At 43.8% G+C, this 17,939-nt stretch overlaps 1 protein-coding gene across 2 annotated transcripts in view; it reads left to right on the top strand.

Moving 5' to 3' along the window:
* The window catches only part of HDAC9 (histone deacetylase 9), an 805,652-nt gene that overhangs the window by 657,063 nt on the left and 130,650 nt on the right, over positions 1 to 17,939 (top strand). The gene's annotated exons all lie outside the window — the stretch shown is intronic.

The following is a 17,939-nucleotide window of genomic DNA, read 5'->3' as shown; positions in this document are numbered from 1 at the left end:
TGCTGTAGTGTTGTCCAGGGGGTGCTCTGTCCATCAGGGGTGCTCCCCCCAAGTGCTAAAAAAATAATATATTTTCTGTGTTTGTGAATTCTGTGCGCAGTAGCTGCACGTGCATCAACAAAGTAGTGCCAAGCGTGCGCCTGTGTCATAAGTAAAGGGCCGGCTGGCTTGACCGTTAAAGGGTGCTGTAACCCCCAAAGTACACTCCAGTCCAAACCAAAAAAAAAATAATTTTCTGTGTTTGTGAATTGTGTGCGCAGTAGCCACACGTGCATCAACAAAGTAGTGCCAAGCGTGCGCCTGTGTCATAAGTAAAGGGCCGGCTGCCTTGACCATTAAAAGGTGCTGTAACCCCCAAAGTACACTCCAGTCCAAACCAAAAAAATATATATTTTCTGTGTTTGTGAATTGTGTGCGCAGTAGCCGTACGTGCATCAACAAAGTAGTGCCAAGCGTGCGCCTGTGTCATAAGTAAAGGGCCGGCTGGCTTGACCATTAAAGGGTGCTGTAACCCCCAAAGTACACTCCAGTCCAAACCAAAAAACAAAATATTTTCTGTGTTTGTGAATTGTGTGCGCAGTAGCCGCACGTGCATCAACAAAGTAGTGCCAAGCGTGCGCCTGTGTCATAAGTAAAGGGCCGGCTGGCTTGACCGTTAAAGGGTGCTGTAACCCCCAAAGTACACTCCAGTCCAAAAAAATATATATTTTCTGTGTTTGTGAATTGTGTGCGCAGTAGCCGCACGTGCATCAACAAAGTAGTGCCAATCGTGCGCCTGTGTCATAAGTAAAGGGCTGGCTGGCTTGACCGTTAAAGGGTGCTGTAACCCCCAAAGTACACTCCAGTCCAAATCAAAAAAATATATATTTTCTGTGTTTGTGACTTGTGTGCACTGTGGCTGCACGTGCATCAACAAAGGAGCAGCGCGAAGCGTGCGCCTGTGTCCCATAAGTAAAGAGCCGGCTGGCTCATTTCTTAAAGGGTGGCATAACCCACAAAGTGCACTACTCTCCAGCAAAAATAAAAAAATATTTTCTGTGTTTGTGTGCGCTTTAGCTGCACGTATATATCAATATAACATAAATGGAGGACCAAACTTTCTCCGATAAAAATAAAATAGGGAAAGATCAAGAACCACTTCCTCCTAGTGCTGTTGCTGCTGCTGGGAGTTGTTCATCATCCCAGAGAGGAAGTAGGAACATCACTACTTTTACTAAACAATTGACCCTCCAACAGTCCCTAGCGATGAGGATGAAGTACGACAGCAGTCATCCTGAAGCAAAACGTATAACTGTGGCCTTGACTGCTATGTTGGTGTTAGACGTGCGTCCGGTATCCGCCATTAGTGCAGTGGGATTTAGACAATTGATGGAGGTAGTGTGTCCCCGGTTCCAAATCCCGTCTAGATTCCACCTGCATCCTCAAAGCAGCAGCGACAAGCGTGCGTCTGTCTGTTAAAGGGTGGTGACACCCTCAAAGTGTGCTACACAAACAATAAAAATATTGTTCTTTTTTTTTCTGTCTTTGTGAAATGTGTGGGCTGCAGCCGCACCTGCATCCTTAAAGCAGCAGCGACAAGCGTGCGTCTGTCTGTTAAAGGGTGGTGACACCCTCAAAGTGTGCTACACAAACAATAAAAATATTGTTCTTTTTTTTCTGTCTTTGTGAATTGTGTGGGCTGTAGCCGCACTTGCATCCTTAAAGCAACAGCGACAAGCGTGCGTCTGACTGTTAAAGGGTGGTGTAACTCTCAAAGTGCTCCAAAAACTAAAAAACTATTTTTTTGAAGTGTTTGTGACTTGTGTGCGATGTAGCCGCACTTGCATCTTCAAAGCAGCAGCGACAAGCGTGCGTCTGTCTGTTAAAGGGTGGTGACACCCTCAAAGTGTGCTACACAAACAATAAAAATATTCTTCTTCTTTTTTCTGTCTTTGTGAATTGTGTGGGCTGTAGCCACACTTGCATCCTCAAAGCAGCAGCGACAAGCGTGCGTCTGTCTGTTAAAGGATTACATCGGTGACAGCATCCAAGTAGGCATGTCAGACAGTCCGTACCTGTACTGGCAGGAAAAAGAAGCAATTTGGAGGTCCCTGTACAAACTGGCTCTATTTTACCTGAGTTGCCCCCCCTCCAGTGTGTACTCCGAAAGAGTGTTTAGTGCAGCCGGGAACCTTGTCAGCGAAAGGCATAGGAGGTTGCTTCCACAAAATGTGGAGAAGATGATGTTCATAAAATGAATTATCAACTCTTCCAGGGAGACCAGCCTCCAGAACGTACAGAGGGACCTGTGGTTGTGGATTCCAGCGGGGACGAATTAATACTCTGTGAGGATGAGGATGTACACACTGAAGAGGGTGAGGAATCGGTGGATGAGGAGGATGAGGACGACATCTTGCCTCCGTAGAGCCAGTTTGTGCAGGGACAGATTAATTGCCAGCTTGTTTTGTGGGGGCCCAAACGAACCAATCATTTCAGCCACAGTTGTGTGGCAGACCCTGGCGCTGAAATGATTGGTTTGTTAAAGTGTGCATGTCCTGTTTATACAACATAAGGGTGGGTGGGAGGGCCCAAGGACAATTCCATCTTGCACCTCTTTTTTTTCTTTGCATTATGTACAGTTTGGGGCCTAGTTTTTCAAACTGCCATCCTGTCTGCCACTGCAGTTTCACGCCTAGATGGGTCACGTGTTTTGTGCCGCCCACTCGTGTCGCTTAGCATAGTCATCCAGCTACCTCGGTGCAACCTTTTGGACATAAAAACACTATTGTGAGATGTGAGGTGTTCAGAATAGACTGGAAATGAGTGGAAATTAAGGTTATTGAGGTTAATAATAGCATAGGAGCAGAAAAACCTACAAATTCTGTGATTTTAGCTGTTTTTATGCTTTTTTTCAAAAAAATACAGATCCAAAACACAAAACCCAGAACCCAAAACACGGAAGGGTGGTTTTGGCAAAACCAATCCAGATCCAAAACACGAAGAAAGATCCAAAACCAAAACACAAAACACGAAAAGTGGCCGGTGCACACCCCTAATCTATATATATATATATATATATATATATATATATATATATAATATAATATATATATATTTGTATTTACTAAACTGCCAGCAACTTCCGCATGCCAGTAACACAATAGAGAGTAGTGTCCGATATTAACCAGGCAGTTCATTTTTTTTACCTAACTTACATTTGATCAATTAATTACACTTTCAATACCAGCTATGATGAACTATATCTGATAAATAAATACAGTAGGTAAGTACTGTGATGTAATATAAAAATAATTATATAGGATTTATCGTTCTCTGCTGTTTCATTAAAATATTAAAACTATTTTGTAAACCTTATTTAACATTTTTTTGTTAGTATTTTCCCAAAGGTGCTGGGTTCTCATTTGTAAATTGTCCCTGACTATCTTAGCTAATAACTCAGACTGATATATTTCTATATCATAGAAAAGGTTGGCTGTAAAAAGAACTATAATTATAGTAGATAAAGCTTGGCCACTAGAGGGAGCCTGTAAATCCACTAATGCTCTGATAAGATGCGGACATTTTTAGTGACTTTATAAACAACTCTCCAGGGGGTAAATTTACTAAAGTTCGATTTGGTATTCGATTTTATGAAATAAAGTCGACTAAAATCGAATTTAAATCAAACTGCAAACTCCCTAATTTACTAATATTCGATTTTGCATTCGATTTTCAAATCGAATTTGATTTTGGTCAATTTTAAGAAGGGGTTTTGGGCCTGATTCAGAGCCGGTCGCTATTTGCGGTTGTTCGTTCAAAAAAAAGGGGTGGCTATTCAAATGAACCGTTCGCTCTTTGCGGTCTGTTCACGCCTCTAGGTCTGAACGAGCGAACAAAACTTGCGGTAGTTTTTTGGGAAACTACGCCCCCTGGCCGCTCGCATCCTACGTCATGTCCGCTATTTATTAGATTAATCGAGTACATCGACCAGGGTATGAGCTGCTTGCTATTCTTGTGGTTGGTTTTTGCTACCACAATTTTGCGAGCAGTTCCGGCTATAAAATAACCCAGTGACGTGGTCAATGACGCTGCTGTTTTAATTATGCACACCCATAAAACGCCCGTTTTGACCTTTAAGCACGCCTGCGATCGGATCTCCACTCCTCGTTTTCAAGCACCTTCCTGTTACCACCACATACGCCTCATCCTGTCTCTCAAATTATCAGGCATTCGCTATTTTGCGAGCACATGAATTTCGGTCGCACTGACTGGTTCGCGCATGCGTATAACGATCCGTACACATGCGCAGTTGGGCAAACATCGCTTGGAGCGAACGAGCGGCCGCTTACGAGCGGCTCTGAATCAGGCCCTTTGTGTTCAGTTTGTGAAATCCCTTCCAAAATCGATCCTCAAATCCCCATTAAAATCGAATGCAAAATCGAACTCAAGTTCTTCATTACTTCCTATTGGGCCAAATGTATCACATGCACACTAATTAACAGGGTAAAAAATTGGAAACAGTTGTGCACACTCTAGAAAAGTGAAAGTGATTTATAATTTCTTCATAAATATAATATGCTCATCTTAAATAAATACATATATATATATATACATATACACTTATATGGATAGATATACTGTATAAATGAGTATAACTATATACATATAATTTTTAAAAAACTTTTATTTTGTTTGCCTGGCTATGTCGGGGGCCTATGTCCACCTTTGCTATGGGGCCCCCAAATAGCTAGTTACACCCCTGATACCGCATGTAGGTGCACAGCATAGCATAGTCTTGAGCAGCCATTATTCCTACAGCCAGACTGCCCCATATACTTTTGGGAACTTTTTAAGGCATCACAGTCAATTTCCAGCCAAAAGAATGGTGTTTAGAAGCTCAAATCCACTGTCTCTCTCATTATTCTATTCATTTGGGGATTTGAAGTTCGATTTTGAGTTCAATTTACGTTCGAGTTGCAAATCAAATGTTAGTAAATGAAGGGATCCTCTATTTGATTATGGGAAAACATTGATGTTTTGCCTATATTCAATTTTGAGTGAAATTCTGTTATCTGTTCGATTTGACATTCGATTTTGGCTTTAGTATTTATTTTTTTATTAATTACCAGTTATTTATATAGCACACACATATTCCGCAGCGCTTTACAGAGAATATTTGGCCATTCACATCAGTCCCTGCCCCAGTGGAGCTTACAATCTATATTCCCTAACACACGCACACAAGGGTTAATTTTTGCTGGGAGCCAATTAACCTACCAGTATATTTTTGTTTGGAGTGTGGGAAGAAACCGGAGTACCCATGAGGAAACCCACGCAAGCACAGGGAGAGTATACAAACTCCACACAGTTAGGGCCGTGGTCAGGGCCGGTGCAAGCTATCTGGGCGCCCACTGCCCCTGCTCCCTCCAATATTATGCCATACTATGCCACATACTATGCCACATATTAGTGATGCCAATTTATACTATGCCACACAGCAGTGTCCCAAATTCATTATATAAATACGATATGCCCCAACTAATATATAACACATCAGAGCCCCAAAATCATACTGTGCCTCATAACACTGCTCCAATTCATAATATGCCATACATCTGTTCCACAAAGTCATTATATGCCACACAGCTGTATCCCCAATTCATAATTATGCTACACATCAATGCCTCCAATACATATGCCACATAGCCATGAGTTATGCTATACAATGCCCCTAATACATATGCCACACATGTGCCCCAAATTCTAACACACACACGCGCGCGCATCAGCCTTGGTCATCAGTAGACCCAGCCGGGACTGATAGAGACATCCTTGCTTTTTTTGTGGACTCAGCAGCACCCCCCCAGTGGCTGGCACCCCTAGGCAGCCGCCTAAAGCTGCCTAATGGTAGCACCGGCCCTGGCCGTGGTGGGAATTGAACCCACGACCTCAGTGCTGTGAGGCAGTAATGCTGACCATTACACCGTCTGTGCTGCTTAGTAAATCTCCAATCTAAAAATCGAATGGAAATCGAACCAAAATCGAGTGGCAAATCGAACAGAATCCAAAATCGATCTTTAGTAAATATAGCCCCAGCTGATCATCAGTTTGGGGAAAACAGCTCAAAACAGTTTTCCTCCTGTCAGTGATAATGTGAGCCAATCCAATGAATATGATCTTACTGATTATTGTGTATGGTATTTTCTCCTGACCATCACTAGTTACTAATTTGAAACAAAGCGTCTAGTAGGAACATAGGGCCTGATTCAGAGCTGAACGCTCTGACCAGAGCGCTCGCTCTGAATCAGGGCCCTCCTCCATGAAAATGGAGCGGGCTCCTGGCCGCTCGTATAGCTGTGGGTGACCACCCACAGCATATGCGAGCGGCCAAAAAGATGGTCGCGATGGTCTTGACCATCGCGACCATCAGACTTGCGACGGAGACCCTGCGGTAGGGTCTCCCTGCCACAAGCCCTGGAGTGATTTTGGCTCTATCAGAGCCAAAATCACTCCCACTGACATCACTAGAGAGGTCAGTGGGGCCGGCTTCAGACGGTAGGCGTTCCCATGGGAACGCCTCCGTCTGGCAGGCACGCCCCTGGCACGCCCACCAAAGGGGGCGTGCTGTCAATCAACATCGACAGCACGCCCCCTTTGGTGCGAGACCCGGAGCGATGGAAAGCCCGTCGCTCCCTGGGTCTCGCGCATGCACACGACGGAGCTCCCTCTGTCGTGCGCATGCGCAGTGGGGAACATCGACCCGCTTGCGAGCGTACTGCCGCTCGCGAGCGGGTCTGAATGACCCCCATATTTCAGTGTTTCTTATTCAGTTGTAATAACTAATAATGATACATGGGTGATAAAATATATATATATATATATATATATATTTTATGTATATATATATTTTATCTGTACAAACTGTGAATTGTGTGTCACAATGTCAATATTTATTTGGAAAATGTGTCTGTTATCTAGAATTTAGCACCCCTTATTATAATTTATTATGGATATGAAAAGTCACCTCGGATTTGTGACGTGTAAAAATGAATTGGTCTACAGTATATTATTGTGCCTTTATATAGACACAGAACTCCTTGTGACATCTACTGTTCCTTACTCCATATGTACAATTCTTTTGAAAACTTTTCTTCATTTCTTAGACAGAAATAACAGCTTCACTTTTTAAGAAAATCCTGATATCACTATATATACATATATATATATATATATATATATATATATATATACATAATGATTAGATCCTTACACTTGCCCATTCCTTTAAGGACTGTGTATATATACTGTGTATATAATATATATATATATATATATATATATATATATATATATATACATATATATATATTAGGGGTGAGCGGGTTCGGATTTCTGAAATCCGAGCCACCCCGATCCGAGTCCGATCCGAGTCAGGCTCGACTTTTCCCGCCTGACTCGGATCTGAAATCGAGGCAAAACGTCATCATCCCGCCTTCCGAGTCTCGCGGGTTTTGGATCCTATATAAGGTACCTGCGTCGGCGCCATTTTCTCACTCGGCTGTGGACAGTGAAGAGGGAGGGTGGGAGTTAGGGCTGGCTGGGCTGTGTAGTGTAGTGTAGTGCAGAGTAGTGTTGTGCTGTGCTGTGCTGCGCTGTGCTGCTGTTGTCCACTACTTCAAAGTCCATAGGGGCTGGCTGGACTGTGTTGTGCAGTCAGTTCTCCATAGGGGCTGTGTCCACTCCAAAGTCCTGTGCAGTGTCCCAGTCCTAAAGGGGTGCTGTAGTGTTGTCCAGGGGGTGCTCTGTCCATCAGGGGTGCTCCCCCCAAGTGCTAAAAAAATAATATTTTTTGTGTGTTTGTGAATTGTGTGCGCAGTAGCTGCACGTGCATCAACAAAGTAGTGCCAAGCGTGCGCCTGTGTCATAAGTAAAGGGCCGGCTGGCTTGACCGTTAAAGGGTGCTGTAACCCCCAAAGTACACTCCAGTCCAAACCAAAAAAAAAAATATTTTCTGTGTTTGTGAATTGTGTGCGCAGTAGCCGCACGTGCATCAACAAAGTAGTGCCAAGCGTGCGCCTGTGTCATAAGTAAAGGGCCGGCTGGCTTGACCGTTAAAGGGTGCTGTAACCCCCAAAGTACACTCCAGTCCAAACCAAAAATAAAATTATTTTCTGTGTTTGTGAATTGTGTGCGCAGTAGCCGCACGTGCATCAACAAAGTAGTGCCAAGCGTGCGCCTGTGTCATAAGTAAAGGGCCGGATGGCTTGACCGTTAAAGGGTGCTGTAACCCCCAAAGTACACTCCAGTCCAAACCAAATATCAAAATATTTTCTGTGTTTGTGAATTGTGTGCGCAGTAGCCGCACATGCATCAACAAAGTAGTGCCAAGCGTGCGCCTGTGTCATAAGTCAAGGGCCGGTTTGGACATCTGGTCCGGACTGAAGGACGTGCCAACAATTTCTGACAAGTCTACTGTCACTGCATATGATACTGTCCTCAAAGCAGCAGCGACAAGCATGCGTCTGTCTGTTAAAGGGTGGTGTAACCCTCAAAGTGTGCTCCACAAACAATAAAAAAATTCTTCTTTTTTTTTCTGTCTTTGTGAAATGTGTGGGCTGTAGCCGCACCTGCATCCTTAAAGCAGCAGCGACAAGCGTGCGTCTGTTAAAGGATTACATCGGTGACAGCATCCAAGTAGGCATGTCAGACAGTCCGTACCTGTACTGGCAGGAAAAAGAAGCAATTTGGAGGTCCCTGTACAAACTGGCTCTATTTTATCTGAGTTGCCCCCCCTCCAGTGTGTACTCCGAAAGAGTGTTTAGTGCAGCCGGGAACCTTGTCAGCGAAAGGCGTAGGAGGTTGCTTCCACAAAATGTGGAGAAGATGATGTTCATAAAATGAATTATCAACTCTTCCAGGAAGACCAGCCTCCAGAACGTACAGAGGGACCTGTGGTTGTGGATTCCAGCAGGAACGAATTAATACTCTGTGAGGATGAGGATGTACACAACACTGAAGAGGGTGAGGAATCGGTGGATGAGGAGGATGAGGACGACATCTTGCCTCCGTAGAGCCAGTTTGTGCAGGGACAGATTAATTGCCAGCTTGTTTTGTGGGGGCCCAAACGAACCAATCATTTCAGCCACAGTCGTGTGGCAGACCCTGGCGCTGAAATGATTGGTTTGTTAAAGTGTGCATGTCCTGTTTATACAACATAAGGGTGGGTGGGAGGGCCCAAGGACAATTCCATCTTGCACCTCTTTTTTTTTCTTTGAATTATGTACTGTTTGGGGCCTAGTTTTTCAAACTGCCATCCTGTATGCCACTGCAGTGTCACTCCTAGATGGACCACGTGTTTGTGCCGCCCACTCGTATCTCTTAGCATAGTCATCCAGCTACCTCGGTGCAACCTTTTGGATATAAAAACACTATTGTGAGGTGTGAGGTGTTCAGAATAGACTGGAAATGAGTGGAAATTAAGGTTATTGAGGTTAATAATAGCATAGGAGCAGAAAAACACACAAATTCTGTGATTTTAGCTGTTTTTATGCTTTTTTTTAAAAAAAATACAGATCCAAAACACAAAACCCAGAACCCAAAACACGGAAGGGTGGTTTTGGCAAAACCAATCCAGATCCAAAACACGAAGAAAGATCCAGATCCAAAACCAAAACACAAAACACGAAAAGTGGCCGGTGCACACCCCTAATATATATATAATTATATATATATATATATATATATATATATATATATATATATATTTTCAATCATAGCTGATGTTTCACCAGTGAGATCTGCATTATGTAAAGTCACCTTGGAAATTGTGCTTGGAATGCAAATTGTGACATTTCCATCTGAGTGTGGGTGGAAATACTTTGCCTGACTTTTTATATATTAATGTTTGGAAATCTGACCTGTTCTTTTCTTTTTGGTAGGCAGATACTTGTCAGATTGAATTCACGTCTGTCCTGGGAATAGCTGATTTTTTATTGTAGTCTTCCAAGCTTTACTTACTCGTGTCAGTCAAAATGTAAAAGAATCATCTTAATGAAAAATAAATGTACCGTCTGTAGCTGCATAGCAGTCTGGTGTAGATTGTTGCAGGATGATGATGTCCTGATTGTCCTGTTTGTACATCAGTGCACCAGGAGAAGCCAGGCGGTTTTGATGCGCTGAGTGTCATGGGGCCTGATTTAGAGCTGAACACAAAGTCGGTGTCAGATGCAGTAGAGCAATTTTTTGCTACTGAGCGTATGCACCAAAGCCGCACTGCACACTAGCAACGATTGGTTAGAGATGGCGGTTGCAGAGAGGATTTATTCACAAAGTGAGTGACAGGTAGTCAGCTGTTGGGTGTGGCTCGGTGTAGGTGTACCCTAGTGAGCTTCTGCAGATCTGTACGCAGTTGGATAGACCCCGGCATCTTAGGTGAGATGCTCATTCTGAGCCAGCATAGGCTTGCTCAGACGTTTGATGTGCAACCGATGTTTCCACTTTTACTCTTAAGCGACGGGCATAGCATGCAGGACTGAATCAGGCCCATGATCATCACATGAAAAGGGCATATAAACACATAGGAGCTTTTTAGGAGCTTTTCAAAGATGGAGAATGGATCAATACATGAAAACCGCATCAAAACATACTTCCCTATACTTTTTCTTTTCTTTGTTTGCTGTAAGTCCATTTTACAGTCTTTTGAAACCCCTCAATAACCACAATTTGCGCCCATTTTTGCAGGTAGGAGGATGCTCACCTCACAGGTCATACTGCTACGATTTTAGGATGCTTTTTGATAGAATGCAATAAATTTTTTTAATTTTGATTGTATTTGTGTCAAAACGAAGCACGAGAGCCTGGGAATATCGGGACTGTGCCACTTCATGTTTAATGTTTTTGTTACATTGGTCAGAGTGCACCTAGGAATGTGCTTTCCCCACAGACGTACCATTGGCAGGTGCAAAGTACATCTCAGTATAAGTATAGTGCTGAGACATAAACTCCATCACCACAGTGATTACAGTAAAGGATCTTCAACAAAACAGGAAACACCTCTGTTAATGTGTTCTCTCTTCTACATCCAGCAAAATTAAATCTTATTTCTTTACTGTCCTGCAAAACTAGGAGCACTTAGCTGGGAGGACCCTTGATCCACTGAACTCCTTCCATTGACTGGTGCAAACTATTGCACCCAACAGACATCAACTATTTTGGCCAGCCTGTAAAAATAGTCATGTGACACTACAGAAATGCATATGTACTACAATGTTATACCTTGTCAGTTTGTAAATTATCCTCAGGGAGCAAGTCAATCAAAAGCAATGGGTACAAGTTGCCAGCATTCCCCGGCAACTCACAGCTACAAACATCACAGATTTTTAGTGCTACCATAACTATCGGCAATGTGCGCTTTCATACACATCACCAAAACTGTGATTCCTACCTTGGAGTCACAAATAAGGTCACAGCTACCATTGGTTTAGAAAAATGCTTCCAGGTTACAATTTGACTCACTGCAGCCAGTTCATGTGCGATAACAACCAGAACTGTGCTTTTTTGTATTAAATAAAAGAATAACATTTAAAAAATGGAGCGTGATATTTAAAGCATTTATCAAACTGTATAGAACTTGCAGCCTAAAAAAAACTCTTACATAACAAATTCCAACAGCTGAAGAATGTTCATCATTTGGTTAATGGCCAATCGACTTTGAAATGCTTTCATGCAATAATTTAGATAAGTGACATATACAGTATAGTATATGCCAGTATTTAACTTTAACCCAAGACAACTAGCTATATAAAAACACAACGCTTTTCTGAAATTAACTATTAAACAATATGTTTGTTTTATTTTTTTATTACAAGGTGTCATCAATACAATAGAATTCACTCAATTTTAGACACCAAAAGGAAAACATAGTTCACCCGCAAACCATACTTAATCACCGTCTGTATTGCACTGTGATAACTTCAAAGCCTGTGCGAGAAAGGAAAAGATAACCCTTGCCATAGCTGCTTCCTATTAAGAGAAATTTTTGTTACAGGTCACAAAGATTGTTGAGTTATGCGTTAACGGTTTCCTTATGCATAACTAGGGGCAGAACAGTGCACCACAGCAATATTTGGGTAGGGACCCAGTTTTTGTCACCCTAGCCTACAGCCCCCCACTCTGCTCTCAATAGGAATAGTCTAGGGGTCATTAGCAATAATTTTATTGCACATAAAATTGTATGGGAAAGAACTGACCCTTTTCTTCATGCCCTTATTATATATTGTAAGACCATATAATATTTAACAGATATGACTACAGGGGAACATTTAATAATACAGGGTTTTGGTTATGGCTTGCAAACCATTAGCCATCGGGGAGGCTGATTCTGAGTCGGACGCGGTGCCGATGTAGGATGCTCCTGCGCGATGATTTACCTTTACTTCTGCGTGTGCGTCCAGAGTCCGTGCACACAGAGGACCTCATTCAGAGTCGGTCGAAGCGGCCGCATGGGCGTACGGAAAAAGGGGCCGGATATGCAAATGATTCCCTCGCAAGTTGCGTCCCTAAGTTCGGATCGGTAGTTGGCCGACCAAGGGGAGGAAGCGGTCGGAAGACAAAAAAATACGCCCCCTTCTCGTACGCATTGCACGTCATCTCCGGGCATATAAGGATTAATCGAGACCATCGGGAACCATCGGAACTGGTTGACCATACCCTCTCTTAAGCTTTACGATCATGTCAGTGTAAAAACCTCCCATGTCACATGTGCCATGACGCTACGTTGTTAATTATGCACTCCCATAATCAGTATGCACTCCCATAAAACGCCGTTCGCATAATGAGGCACGCCTGCGTTCGGATCTCCACTCCCCCGTTTTCAAGCACCTTCCCCTGTTACCACCCACAAACGCCTCCATCTGTCACTCAAACTACCGACCTGGCTGTGTTCAAGGAGAGAGAAATTTCTGATCGTAGCGGCTAGTTTGTGCACGCGCATTGCGAACTTTACGCATGCGCAGTATAGCGAACATCGGTGGCGTACGACCGTGCGGCCGCAACGACCGACTCTGAATGAGGTCCAGAATCACAGTTGCGGTTGAGACACGGTTTTAGAAATGTCTTGAAAATGCATTGAGCCCTCCTGCACGGTGACTGGGAGGTGGTTAAGCGGACGCACAGAGATGGTCCATCTCATAGGTGTGTTATAGGAGTGTCAGCGTGTCGCTGTAGTGGTTGAAACGCAGACGCATATTTGTTCACATTGGAGGCCATACTCTGACAGACAGTCTGCACCTAGCATGGGGCCGGTGCAAGTTTCAATGGTGCGACATCTAAAGGTGGCCGTCTCAGTCCTTGCACAGTCAGACGCACGGCTGTACACCAGGGAAGGGCTTTGGATAGTGTCGGGGCTTTGGATAATGTCGCAGACGTGCAGCCACCAAAAGGCACAGACGCCGCGTGCGACTTAGAATCAGGCCACGGATGCCTGTTTCAGATCAGGCCACTGATGCACGTTTCAGATCAGGCCACGGATGCCCTTTTTAGATCCCAACTGTCCTGAGTTTTGGGAGCTAAAATCTAAAACCACATCTGAAGTGTGGCGATTTGCAAACCTCAAAAATCATGTGGTTTATGCCAAACCACATGTTAAAACCATGTGCTACTCTATATTGGGAACGGTCCAATAGGAGGGGGTATGAACAAACGATCAGGCCCCCATTCCTAGAGATGCACGGCACAAATTTAAATATAGTGCAAGCATTTGTGGCACTACAGTGTCCAGCAGGCACCGACAGCCCAGGTTTTTACATGCTCGTGCTTGTAGAACTAGTATGTACTCCAAGTGTTGCCACTAATTAAAAATCAGGAATTATTACCTTCTTTCTACAAATAAATGATTACAATTATTAAAAGTAATTAATATTAACACATTCATAATTATATTATTATTGCCCCTAACATTTTTTATGTTGTGTCCTTAATAAACACTTCCTAAAAACCTCTTCTTGTTCAGATGTAAGCCATTGGGAAATAACGTTTAATACATACTCCAACAACCCACTAAGGTCGTAGCCTGGCAGCCAATCAGGAGCGATCTCCAGGGCTGGATTAAGGTTTGTGGGGGCCCTGTGCATGTGAGCTGCTGGGTAAGCACCCAGGCTCCGGAACTGGCGATCTCTTATCAGTAATTGTGGTTTCTTTTTTTCCTTGCTGATAAACAAAACAACTGGAATGCTGTGTGATCTGAGCTTTCTCATCTAAAAGCAGCAGTTTTCCGCGAGGTTTGGCAAAACGCCACTTAATATATGGGACGGTTTGCATACCTCCCAAGTATAAAAAGCTGTATGTTGGTTGTAGATACGGCAGTTTTAAATAAATGCGGGTTTTATGTGTGGTTTTGCTTTTTAGTAAATCTCACAGTTTACAAACAGCACATAAATCTGCCCCAAAACATGTGGTCTAGCAAAACCGCTGCTTACTAAATTATACCCACTTTCTTTTCCATAACTTCCAAACCAGTTAGCACTTTGAATCTATTAATTCTGGAATTGCATAACTGAAACGTTATTCCATAATACTGCATCACTTTCCTAAGTTTGGTCAAGCACCCAGAACTATTGTACACTTTGGGTCATATTCAAGTAAAGGCGAAAATTCCAATGACGTCATTTTCGCCATTTTCACTTATCCCCATATTCAATTTCAAAGACTTTTCGCAGATGTGCAGACTTAAAAAAAAGCAGCCTGCACCCCTTGGAATGTCCCATAAAGGTATTCTGTGTCAATTAAAAAAAAAAAATGTCATCTGGACACCCCAAAAAATGTACTTTCATTTTGGGGGCGAGAAAAAAAAATTGGGGGACAAACTTCTAAACTAGCAAAATCGACTCCGGAGGGGTTCCCAAGTATGCGGCAGGTATTTTCTAGAATGCGGCAAGAATTTTTTTAAATCACTTTAGGGACTTAAAAATATGTTTGCACCCATTTTCAGGTACCCCAAATTTGATGGGACTAATTGTTTTAAAAAAAATATTAAGCTAAATGCTATTCTTCACCCCTTTTTTAAAGGCGCATAAAAGCACCTCCAACACCGTTTAAAAACCCCAAATACCTTCAGCAGGCCAAACTGGGGGTACCCATAGTGATCCCCCATGTCAGACCATCTTTTGGGGGGTGACTGGCTGATTTCCCCAAAAAGTGACAGGACTTTTCGCTACTTACCTTTCCGCCGGGTCCCTTTTTCACTGATTCCAGATTGAATATGGGGATTCACAGGCACGCGCCCGATACTTTATCACCTGCAAAAACGTTTTTTCGCCTCAAATCGAACATGCCCCTTTGTCTGTTTTGCTATAAAACGTCTCCTGCAGGAGTCCTTGTTTGTTCATCTGAGTTGCAGTTTCTGGGAGCTGCATCAAACCTTCTGAAGAGACCAATTGGAGGCGTTGTCCATTAGCAACCAAAGAGGTTCTAGCTATCATTTAACTGGTACATTATATAAAACCATAGCTAGAATCCACTACAGGGAACACCTCCAGTTGGACTCTGAGAATCCTCCCATTGGTTCATTTAATTGATAACATTGCAATAAACCTGCACCAGTTATTGTATGAGTATAGCTGACTAAGGGGGTCATTCAGACCCACTCGCAAGCGGCAGTACGCTCGCAAGTGGGTCGATGTTCCCCACTGCGCATGCGCACGACGGAGGGAGCTCCGTCGTGCGCATGCGCGAGACCCGGACTGCGACAGCCAAGCTGTCGCTCCAGGTCTCGCACCAAAGGGGGCGTGCTGTCGATGGTGACTGACAGCACACCCCCTTTGGTGGGCGTGCCGGGGGCATGCCTGCCAGACGGAGGCGTTCCCATGGGAACGCCTACCGTCTGAAGCCGGCCCCACTGACATCACTAGTGATGTCAGTGGGAGTGATTTTGGCTCTGATAGAGCCAAAATCACTCCAGGGCTTGTGGCTGGGGAACCCTACCGCAGGGTTTCCGTCGCAAGTCCGATGGTCGCGATGGTCAAGACCATCGCGACCATCTTTTTGGACGCTCGTATATGCTGTGGGTCATCACCCACAGCTATATGAGCGTCCAGGAGGACGCTCCATTTTAATGGAGGAGGGCCCTGATTCAGAGCGAGCGCTCTGGTCAGAGCGTCTGGCTCTGAATCAGGCCCTAAGTATGAGAGTTGCAGTTGCACCTGCTTGCTGGTTCAATTTTGTGGCCCAATTGGACACAGATTTGTGGAAAGATCTTGTGGCATTGTTGTAAAAAACCAAATTGGCTAACCCAGAGTTTCCCACATTCCACCAGTACAGTTCAGGTTTTAAGGATATCTGTGGTTGAGTTAAGGTGGTTAAATCAAATTAATTGGGGTAGGGAAAAGAGTGGCTAGTTGAAACAAAAATATAGAAGCTCAAATATTTGAAATATCTTTAATCACAGCCAAACAGAAACATTTACAAACAAAACCGTATTCTTTCTTCTATTTATATTGGGTGTAAGTTACATCCAATAATTATTAATAACAATAAAAAACATGTTTTTTCAGAACAAAAATAATCGTAACAATCTGTCCCGGCGGGGGTAAGCTGTTACAGGGGCAAATTGTTACCGATAAAATAGTCTATACAAAATCTTAATATAAAAGCGTTCATTAGAAAAATTTGTACATTTATCACAAAATGACATTGGGCATATATTTGGTATATAGTCTGATGACAATGACAGACATCACACATCGTCTTCACTGCCGATTTCTGATTCACAATTAGTGCAAGTAAATGTTACTGCATCACCTCTTACACAAGTAATATGGTTTTTACAGCAGCCCTGCTCTGCTCTGTCCATGTAGCTCCGCCCCCCTGCTCACCAGGAAGTCACTCTCCCTGTCTGGGTAAAAAAAAAAATTGTCCCGCTGCTCAAATGCAGTGGGCAGTGCTGGGGGGAGGGAGGGCAGGGGGCAGCCTGCTGTGCTGCCCCAGCAAGTGGCACCCCTAGACACGTGCCTCACATGCCTAGAGGGAAATCTGCCACTGACTGCGGGGCACGTTGTTACAACTATTGTGTAAGAACTTGCCCCAAGTGATGTAAGATAACCAAGATGGCCATAGTTCGATTTCCAAGCTTCAATTCACGATTCTAACAATGATAATAAATACACTATTGGTCTGTGATTCTAACAAAATAAATGATAAACCTTTACCTTTACCAGTCCAGCCAAGATGCGACTTCAAATCTAGGCGAAAATAAAATGAATTTGTTTAGGTACCTATTACATAAACACGTCTGCGTTAGCGTCATTTCGCTGAGCACTGACGGTAATATGTTCAAACTTGTTCCCAATCGCACAAGCCGCGGCGCGACGTAGGTGTGGTTTTAGATTAATTCAGGGACGTATCTATAATGGTTGCACCCTTCACCCATATTTTTTAATACTTACCTCTCCAAAGTCCTACATCGGCTGTAGCAGCGGTGCACAAAACGCCTGGAAAATGGCCGCCTCCACCATTCTCCCGCCCTTTTGTGCATGCGCAGTAGGAAAATTGCCAGTAAAATGGCATGGCACATGCTCAGTAGACTCTGGGCACAGACTAGTGCCCAGAGTGTACTGCCGCGGTCAGTCTGCTGCCGGCCACTGGGGAGAGAGGAGGGGGTCCTGGACGAGGAAGGCACACGGGCCCCCTCCTCTCTTAATGCGCCCCTGGATTCATTGTAACAACTTGTCTTTGTAACAACTAGCCCTGCCTTCCCCTACTAATTAAGTAATCTGTACTCAAGCATAGATATCCTTAAAAGGGTATACAATTGGGAAACCGGCTGCCTTAATACCGACAGCCGGCTTCGCAACTGTCATATCCCGGCGAGGGTGAAATGCCGGGCGTCTATATCTAGACGCCTGTCATTTCCCTGCCACCGGGAGACAGGCACCCGGCACCCCGATCAAAGGGATGCCGGGCGCCGC

This window comes from Taudactylus pleione, unplaced genomic scaffold (genome assembly GCF_031769625.1).
Source record: "Taudactylus pleione unplaced genomic scaffold, aTauple2 ptg000758l, whole genome shotgun sequence".
NCBI lineage: Eukaryota > Metazoa > Chordata > Amphibia > Anura > Myobatrachidae > Taudactylus > Taudactylus pleione.
The sequence above is the reverse complement of the archived record's forward strand: the minus strand, read 5'-3'. Positions and strand labels throughout refer to the sequence as shown.